Here is a 16,499-nt window from a genome sequence, read left to right as displayed (position 1 = left end):
GTTTTATAAAGATGAAAGTTAATTAAATTAAAATTATTAACTAGCACTCTCGGCAACGGCCATATCACGCTGAATACACCGGTTCTCGTCCGATAGCCGAAGTTAAGCAGCGTCGAGCGCAGTCACTACTTGGGAGGGAGACCACTTAGGAACACTGCGTGCCGTTGGCTTTTTCACTTTTTTTCCTCTTTTAAATTTTAATAGATATGAAAAAAGCAAACATGTTTTCATTTTGTTATTATTTAAAATGATGAAGGTTAATTTGTCTCACTTAATTTAAATTCGAATTATTAACTAGCACTCTCGGCAACGGCCATATCACGCTGAATACACCGGTTCTCGTCCGATAACCGAAGTTAAGCAGCGTCAAAGCGCATACAGTACTCGGGAATACTGCGTGCCGTTGGCTTTTTCACTTTTGTTTCCACTTTCAAATTCCACCAAATATGAAAAAAGCAAACATATCTTTTTTTTGTTATTGTTTTATAAAGATGAAAGTTAATTAAATTAAAATTATTAACTAGCACTCTCGGCAACGGCCATATCACGCTGAATACACCGGTTCTCGTCCGATAACCGAAGTTAAGCAGCGTCGAGCGCAGTCACTACTTGGGAGGGAGACCACTTAGGAACACTGCGTGCCGTTGGCTTTTTCACTTTTTTTTCCTCTTTTAAATTTTAATAGATATGAAAAAAGCAAACATGTTTTCATTTTGTTATTGTTTTAAAATGATGAAGGTTAATTTGTCTCACTTAATTTAAATTCGAATTATTAAACAGCACTCTCGGCAACGGCCATATCACGCTGAAAACACCGGTTCTCGTCCGATAACCGAAGTTAAGCAGCGTCGAGCGCATACAGTACTTGGGAATACTGCGTGCCGTTGGCTTTTTCACTTTTGTTTCCTCTTTCAAATTCCACCAAATATGAAAAAAGCAAACATATCTTCTTTTTGTTATTGTTGTATAAAGATGAAAGTTAATTAAATTAAAATTATTAACTAGCACTCTCGGCAACGGCCATATCACGCTGAATACACCGGTTCTCGTCCGATAGCCGAAGTTAAGCAGCGTCGAGCGCAGTCACTACTTGGGAGGGAGACCTCTTAGGAACACTGCGTGCCGTTGGCTTTTTCACTTTTTTTTCCTCTTTTAAATTTTAATAGATATGAAAAAAGCAAACATATTTTCATTTTGTTATTATTTAAAATGATGAAGGTTAATTTGTCTCACTTAATTTAAATTCGAATTATTAACTAGCACTCTCGGCAACGGCCATATCACGCTGAAAACACCGGTTCTCGTCCGATCACCGAAGTTAAGCAGCGTCGAGCGCAGTCAGTACTTGGGAGGGAGACCACTTAGGAACACTGCGTGCCGTTGGCTTTTTCACTTTTCTTTCCTCTTTTAAATTTTAATAGATATGAAAAAAGCAAAAATGTTTTTTTTGTTATTGTTTAAAAATGATGAAGGTTAATTTGTCTCACTTAATTTAAAATCGAATTATTAACTAGCACTCTCGGCAACGGCCATATCACGCTGAATACACCGGTTCTCGTCCGATAACCGAAGTTAAGCAGCGTCGAGCGCAGTCAGTACTTGGGAATACTGCGTGCCGTTGGCTTTTTCACTTTTGTTTCCTCTTTCAAATTCCACCAAATATGAAAAAAGCAAACATATCTTCTTTTTGTTATTGTTTTATAAAGATGAAAGTTAATTAAATTAAAATTATTAACTAGCACTCTCGGCAACGGCCATATCACGCTGAATACACCGGTTCTCGTCCTATAGCCGAAGTTAAGCAGCGTCGAGCGCAGTCACTACTTGGGAGGGAGACCTCTTAGGAACACTGCGTGCCGTTGGCTTTTTCACTTTTTTTTCCTCTTTTAAATTTTAATAGATATGTAAAAAGCAAACATATTTTCATTTTGTTATTATTTAAAATGATGAAGGTTAATTTGTCTCACTTAATTTAAGTTCGAATTATTAACTAGCACTCTCGGCAACGGCCATATCACGCTGAAAACACCGGTTCTCGTCCGATCACCGAAGTTAAGCAGCGTCGATCGCAGTCAGTACTTGGGAGGGAGACCACCTAGGAACACTGCGTGCCGTTGGCTTTTTCACTTTTCTTTCCTCTTTTAAATTTTTATAGATATGAAAAAAGCAAAAATGTTTTTTTTGTTATTGTTTAAAAATGATGAAGGTTAATTTGTCTCACTTAATTTAAATTCGAATTATTAAACAGCACTCTCGGCAACGGCCATATCACGCTGAAAACACCGGTTCTCGTCCGATAACAGAAGTTAAGCAGCGTCGAGCGCATACAGTACTTGGGAATACTGCGTGCCGTTGGCTTTTTCACTTTTGTTTCCTCTTTCAAATTCCACCAAATATGAAAAAAGCAAACATATCTTCTTTTTGTTATTGTTTTATAAAGATGAAAGTTAATTAAATTAAAATTATTAACTAGCACTCTCGGCAACGGCCATATCACGCTGAATACACCGGTTCTCGTCCGATAGCCGAAGTTAAGCAGCGTCGAGCGCAGTCACTACTTGGGAGGGAGACCACTTAGGAACACTGCGTGCCGTTGGCTTTTTCACTTTTTTTCCTCTTTTAAATTTTAATAGATATGAAAAAAGCAAACATGTTTTCATTTTGTTATTGTTTTAAAATGATGAAGGTTAATTTGTCTCACTTAATTTAAATTCGAATTATTAACTAGCACTCTCGGCAACGGCCATATCACGCTGAATACACCGGTTCTCGTCCGATCACCGAAGTTAAGCAGCGTCGAGCGCATACAGTACTTGGGAATACTGCGTGCCGTTGGCTTTTTCACTTTTGTTTCCTCTTTCAAATTCCACCAGATATGAAAAAAGCAAATATATCTTCTTTTTGTTATTGTTTTATAAAGATGAAAGTTAATTTAATTCAAATTATTAACTAGCACTATCGGCAACGGCCATAACACGCTGAAAACACCGGTTCTCGTCCGATCACCGAATTTAAGCAGCGTCGAGTGCAGTCAGTACTTGGGAACATTGCGTGCCGTTGGCTTTTTCACTTTTTTTTCCTCTTTTAAATTCCAATAGATATGAAAAAAGCAAACATATTTTCTTTTTGTTATTGTTTTAAAAAGATGAAGGTTAATTTGTCTCACTTAATTTAAATTCGAATTATTAACTAGCACTCTCGGCAACGGCCATATCACGCTGAATACACCGGTTCTCGTCCGATAGCCGAAGTTAAGCAGCGTCGAGCAAAGTCACTACTTGGGAGGGAGACCTCTTAGGAACACTGCGTGCCGTTGGCTTTTTCACTTTTTTTTCCTCTTTTAAATTTTAATAGATATGAAAAAAGCAAACATATTTTCATTTTGTTATTATTTAAAATGATGAAGGTTAATTTGTCTCACTTAATTTAAATTCGAATTATTAACTAGCACTCTCGGCAACGGCCATATCACGCTGAAAACACCGGTTCTCGTCCGATCACCGAAGTTAAGCAGCGTCGAGCGCAGTCAGTACTTGGGAGGGAGACCACTTAGGAACACTGCGTGCCGTTGGCTTTTTCACTTTTCTTTCCTCTTTTAAATTTTTATAGATATGAAAAAAGCAAAAATGTTTTTTTTGTTATTGTTTAAAAATGATGAAGGTTAATTTGTCTCACTTAATTTAAATTCGAATTATTAAACAGCACTCTCGGCAACGGCCATATCACGCTGAAAACACCGGTTCTCGTCCGATAACAGAAGTTAAGCAGCGTCGAGCGCATACAGTACTTGGGAATACTGCGTGCCGTTGGCTTTTTCACTTTTGTTTCCTCTTTCAAATTCCACCAAATATGAAAAAAGCAAACATATCTTCTTTTTGTTATTGTTTTATAAAGATGAAAGTTAATTAAATTAAAATTATTAACTAGCACTCTCGGCAACGGCCATATCACGCTGAATACACCGGTTCTCGTCCGATAGCCGAAGTTAAGCAGCGTCGAGCGAAGTCACTACTTGGGAGGGAGACCTCTTAGGAACACTGCGTGCCGTTGGCTTTTTCACTTTTTTTTCCTCTTTTAAATTTTAATAGATATGAAAAAAGCAAACATATTTTCATTTTGTTATTATTTAAAATGATGAAGGTTAATTTGTCTCACTTAATTTAAATTCGAATTATTAACTAGCACTCTCGGCAACGGCCATATCACGCTGAAAACACCGGTTCTCGTCCGATCACCGAAGTTAAGCAGCGTCGAGCGCAGTCAGTACTTGGGAGGGAGACCACTTAGGAACACTGCGTGCCGTTGGCTTTTTCACTTTTCTTTCCTCTTTTAAATTTTTATAGATATGAAAAAAGCAAAAATGTTTTTTTTGTTATTGTTTAAAAATGATGAAGGTTAATTTGTCTCACTTAATTTAAATTCGAATTATTAAACAGCACTCTCGGCAACGGCCATATCACGCTGAAAACACCGGTTCTCGTCCGATAACAGAAGTTAAGCAGCGTCGAGCGCATACAGTACTTGGGAATACTGCGTGCCGTTGGCTTTTTCACTTTTGTTTCCTCTTTCAAATTCCACCAAATATGAAAAAAGCAAACATATCTTCTTTTTGTTATTGTTTTATAAAGATGAAAGTTAATTAAATTAAAATTATTAACTAGCACTCTCGGCAACGGCCATATCACGCTGAATACACCGGTTCTCGTCCGATAGCCGAAGTTAAGCAGCGTCGAGCGCAGTCACTACTTGGGAGGGAGACCACTTAGGAACACTGCGTGCCGTTGGCTTTTTCACTTTTTTTCCTCTTTTAAATTTTAATAGATATGAAAAAAGCAAACATGTTTTCATTTTGTTATTGTTTTAAAATGATGAAGGTTAATTTGTCTCACTTAATTTAAATTCGAATTATTAACTAGCACTCTCGGCAACGGCCATATCACGCTGAATACACCGGTTCTCGTCCGATCACCGAAGTTAAGCAGCGTCGAGCGCATACAGTACTTGGGAATACTGCGTGCCGTTGGCTTTTTCACTTTTGTTTCCTCTTTCAAATTCCACCAGATATGAAAAAAGCAAATATATCTTCTTTTTGTTATTGTTTTATAAAGATGAAAGTTAATTTAATTCAAATTATTAACTAGCACTATCGGCAACGGCCATAACACGCTGAAAACACCGGTTCTCGTCCGATCACCGAATTTAAGCAGCGTCGAGTGCAGTCAGTACTTGGGAACATTGCGTGCCGTTGGCTTTTTCACTTTTTTTTCCTCTTTTAAATTCCAATAGATATGAAAAAAGCAAACATATTTTCTTTTTGTTATTGTTTTAAAAAGATGAAGGTTAATTTGTCTCACTTAATTTAAATTCGAATTATTATCTAGCACTCTCGGCAACGGCCATATCACGCTGAGAACACCGGTTCTCGTCCGATCGCCGACGTTAGCAGCGTCGAGCGCAGTCAGTACTTGGGAATACTGCGTGCCGTTGGCTTTTTCACTTTTGTTTCCTCTTTTAAATTCCAACCGATATGAAAAAAGCAAACATATCTTCTTTTTGTTATTGTTTTATAAAGATGAAGGTTAATTTGTCTTACTTAATTTAAATTCAAATTTTTAACTAGCACTCTCGGCAACGGCCATATCACGCTGAGAACACCGGTTCTCGTCCGATCGCCGACGTTAGCAGCGTCGAGCGCAGTCAGTACTTGGGAATACTGCGTGCCGTTGGTTTTTCACTTTTGTTTCCTCTTTTAAATTCCACCCGATTTGAAAAAAGCACACATATCTTCTTTTTGTTATTGTTTTATAAAGATGAAAGTTAATTTAATTCAAATTATTAACTAGCACTATCGGCAACGGCCATAACACGCTGAATACACCGGTTCTCTTACGATAACCGAAGTCAAGCAGCGTCGAGCACAGTCAGTATTTGGGAGGGCGACCACTTAGGAACACTGCGTGCCGTTGGCTTTTTCACTTTTGTTTCCTCTTTTAAATTCCACCCGATATGAAAAAAGCAAACATATCTTCTTTTTGTTATTGTTTTATAAAGATGAAGGTTAATTTGTCTCACTTAATTTAAATTCAAATTTTTAACTAGCCCTCTCGGCAACGGCCATATCACGCTGAGAACACCGGTTCTCGTCCGATCGCCGACGTTAGCAGCGTCGAGCGCAGTCAGTACTTGGGAATACTGCGTGCCGTTGGTTTTTCACTTTTGTTTCCTCTTTTAAATTCCACCCGATTTGAAAAAAGCACACATATCTTCTTTTTGTTATTGTTTTATAAAGATGAAAGTTAATTTAATTCAAATTATTAACTAGCACTATCGGCAACGGCCATAACACGCTGAATACACCGGTTCTCGTACGATAACCGAAGTTAAGCAGCGTCGAGCGCAGTCAGTATTTGGGAGGGCGACCACATAGGAACACTGCGTGCCGTTAGCTTTTTCACTTTTTTTTCCTCTTTTAAATTCCAATCTGGGAGCACGGCAGTGCTCCCAGCCAAGTCGAGCACTGACATCCTTTTCTCGAAGCAACTCGTGGCACTTTTAAGCCCACTGTAACTTCGTGATGGGTACAGGTAAAAGTCTGAAATTTTGCTTACCGCGAGGACTGTCAATCCTAGCTATAGTTTCCAAATTTCAAGTTTTTACCCTATATACTTTTCGAAATATTGAAGGTGAAATTTACCTTATTTTGTCACTCACTCACTCACTCACCGATCATCAAAATTCCAAGGTACTTCTAGGGTAGATAGAAACTTAAAATTCAGAATTTAGTTCTCATTTATTTTATAAAGCACAGAAAAATTAAAACATCCTGAAATTTTTATAAAATTGTTCTTTAGTTCTTTATTTTAAAACTAGATGGCGCTGCCGTCTTTTCAACAGAAATAGTGTGTGTTCTTGATGAAAGGACGTAATTGTCCAAAGTTAACCGAAAGTTAAATATATATTAAAGCTAATAAGAGTAGTAGTTTAAAAGAAATGTGTCGTAACTGATGCTACATTCTTATATTAGGATATCGCGTACAATCTTTATTACATATTCTCTGCGGGTCGAAAGGGGTAATTCAGCGTAAATAAGGACAAACGTTAGCGATTATATTGGCAAACGAAGTACCACGAGAGGGTCTTGTTTTAATATAACTACCGAAGTATAACGAGAGGGTCTACAAAAAGAAGTGAGATCCTATGAAAAACATTAACATGTACAAAAATGGGCCAAGCCTCGCCTCGTACCCTTTCCGCCGTAAAACGTTCTGAGATCCCATGTAGAGCCAAGTCTGCCTTTTGTTCTCATTCAATCGCCAATTGAACAATTATGTTATAAATTATGTGCTTTTCCTAATTAATAACCAATATTCTTTGACTCTATCATTATTTTACATCTTTGTTCGTATCAAAAATATCGTGACTTGGCAAGCGCAGGCCATCCCCTAAGATTATTTTAAAATCGGCAACGATTTATTGAATATCCCTTCGATTATTTTAAAATCGGCAACGATTTAGTGAATATCCCATCGATTATTTTAAAATCGGCAACGATTTAGTGAATATCCCATCGATTATTTTAAAATCAGCAACGATTTAGTGAATATCCCCTCGACTTCCTTTTAATATTACTTACCTGCGATTGCCAAGTCACGATATTTTTGATACGAACAAAGATGTAAAATAATGATAGAGTCAAAGAATATTGGTTATTAATTAGGAAAAGCACATAATTTATAACATAATTGTTCAATTGGCGATTGAATGAGAACAAAAGGCAGACTTGGCTCTACATGGGATCTCAGAACGTTTTACGGCGGAAAGGGTACGAGGCGAGGCTTGGCCCATTTTTGTACATGTTAATGTTTTTCATAGGATAGATATGAAAAAAGCAAACATATTTTCTTTTTGTTATTGTTTTAAAAAGATGAAGGTTAATTTGTCTCACTTAATTTAAATTCGAATTATTATCTAGCACTCTCGGCAACGGCCATATCACGCTGAATACACCGGTTCTCGTCCGATAACCGAAGTTTAGCAGCGTCGAGCGCATACAGTACTTGGGAATACTGCGTGCCGTTGGCTTTTTCACTTTTGTTTCATCTTTTAAATTTTAATAGATATGAAAAAAGCAAACATGTTTTCTTTTTGTTATTGTTTTAAAAAGATGAAGGTCAAATTGTCTCACTTAATTTAAATTCGAATTATTATCTAGCACTCTAGGCAACGGCCATATCACGCTGAGAACACCGGTTCTCGTCCGATCACCGAAGTTAAGCAGCGTCGAGCGCATACAGTACTTGGGAATACTGCGTGGCGTTGGCTTTTTCACTTTTGTTTCCTCTTTCAAATTCCACCAAATATGAAAAAAGCAAACATATCTTCTTTTTGTTATTATTTTATAAAGATGAAAGTTAATTTAATTCAAATTATTAACTAGCACTCTCGGCAACGGCCATAACACGCTGAACACACCGGTTCTCGTCCGATAACCGAAGTTAAGAAGCGTCGAGCGCAGTCAGTACTTGGGAGGGAGACCACTTAGGAACACTGCGTGCCGTTGGCTTTTTCACTTTTTTTTCATCTTTTAAATTTTAATAGATATGAAAAAAGCAAACATGTTTTCTTTTTGTTATTGTTTTAAAAAGATGAAGGTTAATTTGTCTCACTTAATTTAAGTTCGAATTATTAACTAGCACTCTCGGCAACGGCCATATCACGCTGAAAACACCGGTTCACGTCCGATCAACGAAGTTAAGCAGCGTCGAGCGCATACAGTACTTGGGTATACTGCGTGCCGTTGGCTTTTTCACTTTTGTTTCCTCTTTTAAATTGCAAAAGATATGAAAAAAGCAAACGTATCTTCTTTTTGTTATTGTTTTACAAAGATGAAGGTTAATTAAATTCAAATTATTAACTAGCACTCTCGGCAACGGCCATATCACGCTGAATTCACCGGTTCTCGTCCGATAACCGAAGTAAAGCAGCGTCAAGCGCAGTCAGTACTTGGGAGGGCGACCACTTAGGAAAACTGCGTGCCGTTAGCTTTTTCACTTTTTTTTCCTCTTTTAAATTCCAATAGATATAAAAAAGCAAACATATTTTCTTTTTGTTATTGTTTTATAAAGATGAAGGTTAATTTGTCTCACTTAATTTAAATTCAAATTTTTAACTAGCACTCTCGGCAACGGCCATATCACGCTGAGAACACCGGTTCTCGTCCGATCGCCGACGTTAGCAGCGTCGAGCGCAGTCAGTACTTGGGAATACTGCGTGCCGTTGGTTTTTCACTTTTGCTTCCTCTTTTAAATTCCACCCGATTCGAAAAAAGCACACATATCTTCTATTTGTTATTGTTGCAACGGTTTAGGCCTACCGTTGCAGACGACCCGTTGCAGACGACAGTGGACGGACGCTTTAAAATTTTAAACCGCCGGTTTATGCTCAGTCCACTGCCGTCTTGTAACTACCTTAACCCCAAATATCCAATTAATTCCGGTTTCCACCCTTCCCCCTTTTGCGGAAAGGAGTTAGCATCCCTCTGGGATTATATAAAAGAAAGATTTTTATGTTGTATAGGCAGTTCACATTTACACCCGGGTGAATGTAGTCGCTATAATTTTACTGAGCCTTATGGTTCAGTCTCTTTTGTTTCGTTTAATTTTTATTTTCGCTATGTAAAAAAAGTCAAAAGTTTTGATCAACCATCTATCAATGCCATCTAATTTAAAGTTAACGTATTTCAATCCCCTTGTCAACGGAATGGGACAGAACTTTTCATTCCGTTGCAAATGGAGCCCGTGACCACGCGATTCCGAACCCTCGGTGCTTGCTTCGTTTCTTTCGCCGTCGTCGGGCCCTGGCTTCGTTCCCCTCCGCGCTCGACGGGATTTCGCGAACCCTCTCTCGCGTTGGACGCTAAGCCTCGGGCCTCGGCCTTCTTTTCCCCCTCGTGTTCCCGCGCTTCTGCCTCGACGCCGTCTCGTCTTTTTTTCGCGGGGTGGTCGGACCCCGTCCGCAGTTGATCCTGCTCGCGGTTACAAACCCGCCGTACTGTGTCCGAGACGGATTTTTCTAGCTTCGATAGGGCGCGATCGCCTTCAATTTTGCGAGTTCGTTAGTCTTCAGATATGAACATTAATATTCGGTTACAACTTTCTTAAATTTCATTGAAACCTTAATAGTCGGATTTTTATTAAATGTCATCGAACTTTTCCCTCGATTTAAATCAAGCCTTTTGAACGCGGAAATAGCGAAACGTTACCAACATTCACAAAATGTCGAACTTAATGAACGTGCCCCAACATAACACTTTAATACCGAAGTCTCGCGTAAGTTCGGACTATGCCACTACCCAGACGAAACGTATCGTAACAAGATGGCCCACAACCATTAACTTCCGGCGTAATAGTGTTACGCGTAGTAAAACTTTATTTCCCACCATACCAAATCGCACGCCTGCGGATTCGACAAATCACCGGCAAAGAAGTGCGACACTAACCAGAAACCCCAAATGGACATCACTCCCGCCGATCAAACGATCCTGGATAGGAATTCACCACCGCAGATCTGTCGATCCAGTAACGGAATTCACCACCGCTGATCAGACGATCCCGGAATGGACATCACCATCGCTGATCCGACAGATCCCGGATAGGAAATCACCTCTGCAGATCTGATGATCCAGGAATGGATATGACCGCCGCTGATCCGATGGATCCCGGAATGGCAATCCACTACCAAATACTGACACCACGACCCTCATCAAAGAAATCTATCCCAAGACCGACGAACTCTTCGATCCTTCCACATCATCGGACAACCGCACCACCACCCCAAGGCAGCATCGATCCTTTACAGATGAAGACGCGCAATACAGACCAACTTACAAAACCTTAAATTCATTTAATTTTATAACAATGTATAAAATTTTTCTTTGGGGGGTAGAATGCAACGGTTTAGGCCTACCGTTGCAGACGACCCGTTGCAGACGACAGTGGACGGACGCTTTAAAATTTTAAACCGCCGGTTTATGCTCAGTCAACTGCCGTCTTGTAACTACCTTAACCCCAAATATCCAATTAATTCCGGTTTCCACCCTTCCCCCTTTTGCGGAAAGGAGTTAGCATCCCTCTGGGATTATATAAAAGAAAGATTTTTATGTTGTATAGGCAGTTCACATTTACACCCGGGTGAATGTAGTCGCTATAATTTTACTGAGACTTATGGTTCAGTCTCTTTTGTTTCGTTTAATTTTTATTTTCGCTATGTAATAAAAGTCAAAAGTTTTGATCAACCATCTATCAATGCCTTCTAATTTAAAGTTAACGTATTTCAATCCCCTTGTCAACGGAATGGGACAGAACTTTTCATTCCGTTGCATTGTTTTATAAAGATGAAAGTTAATTTAATTCAAATTATTAACTAGCACTATCGGCAACGGCCATAACACGCTAATACACCGGTTCTCGTACGATAACCGAAGTTAAGCAGCGTCGGGTGCAGTCAGTATTTGGGAGGGCGACCACTTAGGAACACTGCGTGCCGTTAGCTTTTTCACTTTTTTTTTAATCTTTTAAATTCCAATAGATATGAAAAAAGCAAACATATTTTCTTTTTGTTATTGTTTTAAAAAGATGAAGGTTAATTTGTCTCACTTAATTTAAATTCGAATTATTATCTAGCACTCTCGGCAACGGCCATATCACGCTGAGAACACCGGTTCTCGTCCGATCGCCGACGTTAGCAGCGTCGAGCGCAGTCAGTACTTGGGAATACTGCGTGCCGTTGGTTTTTCACTTTTGTTTCCTCTTTTAAATTCCACCCGATTTGAAAAAAGCACACATATCTTCATTTTGTTATTGTTTTATATAGATGAAAGTTAATTAAATTCAAATTATTTACTAGCACTCTCGGCAACGGCCATATCACGCTGAATACACCGGTTCTCGTCCGATAACCGAAGTTAAGCTGCGTCGAGCGCAGTCAGTACTTGGGAGGGAGACCACTTAGGAACACTGCGTGCCGTTGGCTTTTTCGCTTTTTTTCCTCTTTTAAATTCCAATAGATTTGAAAAAAGCAAACTTATTTTCTTTTTGTTATTGTTTTAAATAGATGATGGTTAATTTGAATCACTTAATTTAAATTCGAATTATTACCTAGCACTCTCGGCAACGGCCATATCACGCTGAATACACCGGTTCTCGTCCGATAACCGAAGTGTAGCAGCGTCGAGCGCATACAGTACTTGGGAATACTGCGTGCCGTTGGCTTTTTCACTTTTGTTTCCTCTTTCAAATTCCACCAAATATGAAAAAAGCAAACATATCTTCTTTTTGTTATTGTTTTATAAAGATGAAAGTTAATTAAATTAAAATTATTAACTAGCACTCTCGGCAACGGCCATATCACGCTGAATACACCGGTTCTCGTCCGATCACCGAAGTTAAGCAGCGTCGAGCGCAGTCAGTACTTGGGAGGGAGACCACTTAGGAACACTGCGTGCCGTTGGCTTTTTCACTTTTTTTTCCTCTTTTAAATTTTAATAGATATGAAAAAAAGCAAACATGTTTTTTTTGTTATTGTTTAAAAATGATGAAGGTTAATTTGTCTCACTTAATTTAAATTCGAATTATTACCTAGCACTCTCGGCAACGGCCATATCACGCTAAATACACCGGTTCTCGTCCGATAACCGAAGTTTAGCAGCGTCGAGCGCATACAGTACTTGGGAATACTGCGTGCCGTTGGCTTTTTCACTTTTGTTTCCTCTTTCAAATTCCACCAAATATGAAAAAAGGAAACATATCTTCTTTTTGTTATTATTTTATAAAGATGAAAGTTAATTTAATTCAAATTATTAACTAGCACTCTCGGCAACGGCCATAACACGCTGAACACACTGGTTCTCGTCCGATAACCGAAGTTAAGAAGCGTTGAGCGCAGTCAGTACTTGGGAGGGAGACCACTTAGGAACACTGCGTGCCGTTGGCTTTTTCACTTTTTTTTCCTCTTTTAAATTTTAATAGATATGAAAAAAGCAAACATGTTTTCTTTTTGTTATTGTTTTAAAATGATGAAGGTTAATTTGTCTCACTTAATTTAAATTCGAATTATTAACTAGCACTCTCGGCAACGGCCATATCACGCTGAAAACACCGGTTCACGTCCGATCAACGAAGTTAAGCAGCGTCGAGCGCATACAGTACTTGGGTATACTGCGTGCCGTTGGCTTTTTCACTTTTGTTTCCTCTTTTAAATTGCAAAAGATATGAAAAAAGCAAACGTATCTTCTTTTTGTTATTGTTTTATAAAGATGAAGGTTAATTAAATCAAATTATTAACTAGCACTCTCGGCAACGGCCATATCACGCTGAATACACCGGTTCTCGTCCGATAACCGAAGTTAAGCAGCGTCAAGCGCAGTCAGTACTTGGGAGGGCGACCACTTAGGAACACTGCGTGCCGTTACCTTTTTCACTTTTTTTTCCTCTTTTAAATTCCAATAGATATAAAAAAAGCAAACATATTTTCTTTTTGTTATTGTTTTAAAAAGATGAAGGTTAATTTGTCTCACTTAATTTAAATTCGAATTATTATCTAGCACTCTCGGCAACGGCCATATCACGCTGAGAACACCGGTTCTCGTCCGACCGCCGACGTTAGCAGCGTCGAGCGCTGTCAGTACTTGGGAATACTGCGTGCAACGGCCATATCACGCTGAAAACACCGGTTATCGTCCGATCACCGAAGTTAAGCAGCGTCGAGCGCATACAGTACTTGGGAATACTGCGTGCCGTTGGCTTTTTCACTTTTGTTTCCTCTTTTAAATTCCACCAGATATGAAAAAAGCAAACATATCTTCTTTTTGTTATTGTTTTATAAAGAAGAAAGTTAATTAAATTCAAATTAATAACTAGCATTTTCGGCAACGGCCATATCACGCTGAATACACCGGTTCTCGTCCGATAACCGAAGTTAAGCAGCGTCGAGCGCAGTCACTACTTGGGAGCGAGACCACTTAAGAACACTGCGTGCCGTTGGCTTTTTCACTTTTTTTTCCTCTTTTAAATTTTAATAGATATGAAAAAGCAAACACGTTTTCTTTTTGTTATTGTTTTAAAATGATGAAGGTTAATTTGTCTCACTTAATTTAAATTCGAATTATTAACTAGCACTCTCGGCAACGGCCATATCACGCTGATAACACCGGTTCACGTCCGATCACCGAAGTAAAGCAGCGTCGAGCGCATACAGTACTTGGGAATACTGCGTGCCGTTTGCTTTTTCACTTTTCTTTCCTCTTTTAAATTCCACCAGATATGAAAAAAGCAAACATATCTTCTTTTTGTTATTGTTTTATAAAGAAGAAAGTTAATTAAATTCAAATTATTAACTAGCATTCTCGGCAACGGCCATATCACGCTGAATACACCGGTTCTCGTCCGATAACCGAAGTTAAGCAGCGTCGAGCGCAGTCATTACTTGGGAGGGAGACCACTTAGGAACACTGCGTGCCGTTGGCTTTTTCACTTTTTTTCCTCTTTTAAATTTTAATAGATATGAAAAAAGCAAACATGTTTTCTTTTTGTTATTGTTTTAAAATGATGAAGGTTAATTTGTCTCACTTAATTTAAATTCGAATTATTAACTAGCACTCTCGGCAACGGCCATATCACGCTGAAAACACCGGTTCACGTCCGATCGCCGAAGTTAAGCAGCGTCGAGCGCAGTCAGTACTTGGGAATACTGCGTGCCGTTGGCTTTTTCACTTTTGTTTCCTCTTTTAAATTCCACCCGATATGAGAAAGCAAACATATCTTCTTTCTTTATTGTTTTATAAAGATGAAAGTTAATTAAATTAAAATTATTAACTAGCACTCTCGGCAACGGCCATAACACGCTGAATACACCGGTTCTCGTCCGATAACCGAAGTTAAGCAGCGTCGAGCACAGTCAGTACTTGGGAGGGCGACCACTTAGGAACACTGCGTGCCGTTAGCGTTTTCACTTTTTTTTTCCTCTTTTAAATTCCACCCGATATCAAAAAAGCAAACATATCTTCTTTTTGTTATTGTTTTATAAAGATGAAGGTTAATTTGTCTCACTTAATTTAAATTCGAATTATTAACTAGCACTCTAGGCAACGGTCATATCACGCTGAAAACACCGGTTCTCGTCCGATCACCACAGTTAAGCAGCGTCGAGCGCAGTCAGTACTTGGAAACTCTGCGTGCCGTTGGCTTTTTCACTTTTGTTTCCTCTTTTAAATTCCATCAGATATGAAAAAAGCAAACATATCTTCTTTTTGTTATTTTTTTTTATAAAGATGAAGGTTAATTAAATTCAAATTATTAAATAGCACTCTCGGCAACGGCCATATCAAGCTGAAAACACCGGTTATCGTCCGATCACCGAAGTTAAGCAGCGTCGAGCGCAGTCAGTACTTGGAAACTCTGTGTGCCGTTGGCTTTTTCACTTTTGTTTCCTCTTTTAAATTCCATCAGATATGAAAAAAGCAAACATATCTTCTTTTTGTTATTGTTTTATAAAGATGAAGGTTAATTAAATTCAAATTATTAAATAGCACTCACGGCAACGGCCATATCACGCTGAAAACACCGGTTCTCGTCCGATCACCACAGTTAAGCAGCGTCGAGCGCAGTCAGTACTTGGAAACTCTGCGTGCCGTTGGCTTTTTCACTTTTGTTTCCTCTTTTAAATTCCATCAGATATGAAAAAAGCAAACATATCTTCTTTTTGTTATTGTTTTATAATGATGAAAGTTAATTAAATTCAAATTATTAACTAGCACTCTCGGCAACGGCCATATCACGCTGAATACACCGGTTCTCGTCCGATAACCGAAGTTAAGCAGCGTCGAGCGCAGTCACTACTTGGGAGCGAGACCACTTAAGAACACTGCGTGCCGTTGGCTTTTTCACTTTTTTTTCCTCTTTTAAATTTTAATAGATATGAAAAAAGCAAACATGTTTTCTTTTTGTTATTGTTTTAAAATGATGAAGGTTAATTTGTCTCACTTAATTTAAATTCGAATTATTAACTAGCACTCTCGGCAACGGCCATATCACGCTGAAAACACCGGTTCTCGTCCGATCACCGAAGTTAAGCAGCGTCGAGCGCATACAGTACTTGGGTATACTGCATGCCGTTGGCTTTTTCACTTTTGTTTCCTCTTTTAAATTACAATAGATATGAAAAAAGCAAACGTATCTTCTTTTTGTAATTGTTTTATAAAAATGAAGGTTAATTAAATTCAAATTATTAACTAGCACTCTCGGCAACGGCCATATCACGCTGAATACACTGGTTCTCGTCCGATAACCGAAGTTAAGCAGCGTCGAGCACAGTCAGTACTTGGGAGGGCGACCACTTAGGAACACTGCGTGCCGTTAGCGTTTTCACTTTTTTTTCCTCTTTTAAATTCCACCCGATATGAAAAAAGCAAACATATCTTTTTGTTATTGTTTTATAAAGATGAA

At 38.7% G+C, this 16,499-nt stretch overlaps 5 non-coding genes and 27 pseudogenes across 5 annotated transcripts; all 32 read left to right on the top strand.

Moving 5' to 3' along the window:
- Positions 1-51: 51 nt before the first annotated feature.
- On the top strand, positions 52-170 carry LOC149660861 (5S ribosomal RNA; annotated as a pseudogene).
- Positions 171-531: 361 nt separating this feature from the next.
- On the top strand, positions 532-650 carry LOC149660860 (5S ribosomal RNA; annotated as a pseudogene).
- Positions 651-787: 137 nt separating this feature from the next.
- On the top strand, positions 788-890 carry LOC149660859 (5S ribosomal RNA; annotated as a pseudogene).
- A 122-nt stretch (positions 891-1,012) lies between these two features.
- Positions 1,013-1,131, top strand: LOC149660858 (5S ribosomal RNA; annotated as a pseudogene).
- A 136-nt stretch (positions 1,132-1,267) lies between these two features.
- LOC149660857 (5S ribosomal RNA) lies at positions 1,268-1,386 on the top strand. Its single transcript, XR_016369437.1, has one exon. It is a non-coding gene; the product is annotated as a 5S ribosomal RNA (ribosomal RNA).
- A 135-nt stretch (positions 1,387-1,521) lies between these two features.
- On the top strand, positions 1,522-1,624 carry LOC149660856 (5S ribosomal RNA; annotated as a pseudogene).
- Positions 1,625-1,746: 122 nt separating this feature from the next.
- On the top strand, positions 1,747-1,865 carry LOC149660855 (5S ribosomal RNA; annotated as a pseudogene).
- A 136-nt stretch (positions 1,866-2,001) lies between these two features.
- Positions 2,002-2,120, top strand: LOC149660854 (5S ribosomal RNA). Its single transcript, XR_016369637.1, has one exon. It is a non-coding gene; the product is annotated as a 5S ribosomal RNA (ribosomal RNA).
- A 360-nt stretch (positions 2,121-2,480) lies between these two features.
- On the top strand, positions 2,481-2,599 carry LOC149660853 (5S ribosomal RNA; annotated as a pseudogene).
- Positions 2,600-2,735: 136 nt separating this feature from the next.
- On the top strand, positions 2,736-2,838 carry LOC149660852 (5S ribosomal RNA; annotated as a pseudogene).
- A 362-nt stretch (positions 2,839-3,200) lies between these two features.
- On the top strand, positions 3,201-3,319 carry LOC149660851 (5S ribosomal RNA; annotated as a pseudogene).
- Positions 3,320-3,455: 136 nt separating this feature from the next.
- On the top strand, positions 3,456-3,574 carry LOC149660850 (5S ribosomal RNA). Its single transcript, XR_016369435.1, has one exon. It is a non-coding gene; the product is annotated as a 5S ribosomal RNA (ribosomal RNA).
- A 360-nt stretch (positions 3,575-3,934) lies between these two features.
- Positions 3,935-4,053, top strand: LOC149660849 (5S ribosomal RNA; annotated as a pseudogene).
- Positions 4,054-4,189: 136 nt separating this feature from the next.
- Positions 4,190-4,308, top strand: LOC149660848 (5S ribosomal RNA). Its single transcript, XR_016369434.1, has one exon. It is a non-coding gene; the product is annotated as a 5S ribosomal RNA (ribosomal RNA).
- Positions 4,309-4,668: 360 nt separating this feature from the next.
- LOC149660847 (5S ribosomal RNA) lies at positions 4,669-4,787 on the top strand (annotated as a pseudogene).
- A 136-nt stretch (positions 4,788-4,923) lies between these two features.
- LOC149660846 (5S ribosomal RNA) lies at positions 4,924-5,026 on the top strand (annotated as a pseudogene).
- An 824-nt stretch (positions 5,027-5,850) lies between these two features.
- LOC149660845 (5S ribosomal RNA) lies at positions 5,851-5,969 on the top strand (annotated as a pseudogene).
- Positions 5,970-6,329: 360 nt separating this feature from the next.
- LOC149660844 (5S ribosomal RNA) lies at positions 6,330-6,448 on the top strand (annotated as a pseudogene).
- A 1,996-nt stretch (positions 6,449-8,444) lies between these two features.
- On the top strand, positions 8,445-8,563 carry LOC149660843 (5S ribosomal RNA; annotated as a pseudogene).
- A 362-nt stretch (positions 8,564-8,925) lies between these two features.
- On the top strand, positions 8,926-9,044 carry LOC149660842 (5S ribosomal RNA; annotated as a pseudogene).
- A 2,867-nt stretch (positions 9,045-11,911) lies between these two features.
- LOC149660841 (5S ribosomal RNA) lies at positions 11,912-12,030 on the top strand (annotated as a pseudogene).
- Positions 12,031-12,391: 361 nt separating this feature from the next.
- LOC149660840 (5S ribosomal RNA) lies at positions 12,392-12,510 on the top strand. Its single transcript, XR_016369479.1, has one exon. It is a non-coding gene; the product is annotated as a 5S ribosomal RNA (ribosomal RNA).
- Positions 12,511-12,871: 361 nt separating this feature from the next.
- On the top strand, positions 12,872-12,990 carry LOC149660839 (5S ribosomal RNA; annotated as a pseudogene).
- A 361-nt stretch (positions 12,991-13,351) lies between these two features.
- Positions 13,352-13,470, top strand: LOC149660838 (5S ribosomal RNA; annotated as a pseudogene).
- A 453-nt stretch (positions 13,471-13,923) lies between these two features.
- LOC149660837 (5S ribosomal RNA) lies at positions 13,924-14,042 on the top strand (annotated as a pseudogene).
- Positions 14,043-14,403: 361 nt separating this feature from the next.
- LOC149660836 (5S ribosomal RNA) lies at positions 14,404-14,522 on the top strand (annotated as a pseudogene).
- A 136-nt stretch (positions 14,523-14,658) lies between these two features.
- LOC149660835 (5S ribosomal RNA) lies at positions 14,659-14,761 on the top strand (annotated as a pseudogene).
- A 120-nt stretch (positions 14,762-14,881) lies between these two features.
- On the top strand, positions 14,882-15,000 carry LOC149660834 (5S ribosomal RNA; annotated as a pseudogene).
- A 138-nt stretch (positions 15,001-15,138) lies between these two features.
- On the top strand, positions 15,139-15,241 carry LOC149660833 (5S ribosomal RNA; annotated as a pseudogene).
- A 349-nt stretch (positions 15,242-15,590) lies between these two features.
- LOC149660832 (5S ribosomal RNA) lies at positions 15,591-15,693 on the top strand (annotated as a pseudogene).
- A 122-nt stretch (positions 15,694-15,815) lies between these two features.
- LOC149660831 (5S ribosomal RNA) lies at positions 15,816-15,934 on the top strand (annotated as a pseudogene).
- Positions 15,935-16,296: 362 nt separating this feature from the next.
- Positions 16,297-16,415, top strand: LOC149660830 (5S ribosomal RNA; annotated as a pseudogene).
- The last annotated feature ends 84 nt before the right edge of the window (positions 16,416-16,499 follow it).

Source organism: Phalangium opilio, unplaced genomic scaffold (genome assembly GCF_054372755.1).
Source record: "Phalangium opilio isolate 3A_F unplaced genomic scaffold, DU_Popi_V2 ptg000070l_1, whole genome shotgun sequence".
NCBI classification, from domain to species: Eukaryota; Metazoa; Arthropoda; class Arachnida; order Opiliones; family Phalangiidae; genus Phalangium; species Phalangium opilio.
This window is presented reverse-complemented; position numbering and strand designations above follow the sequence as displayed.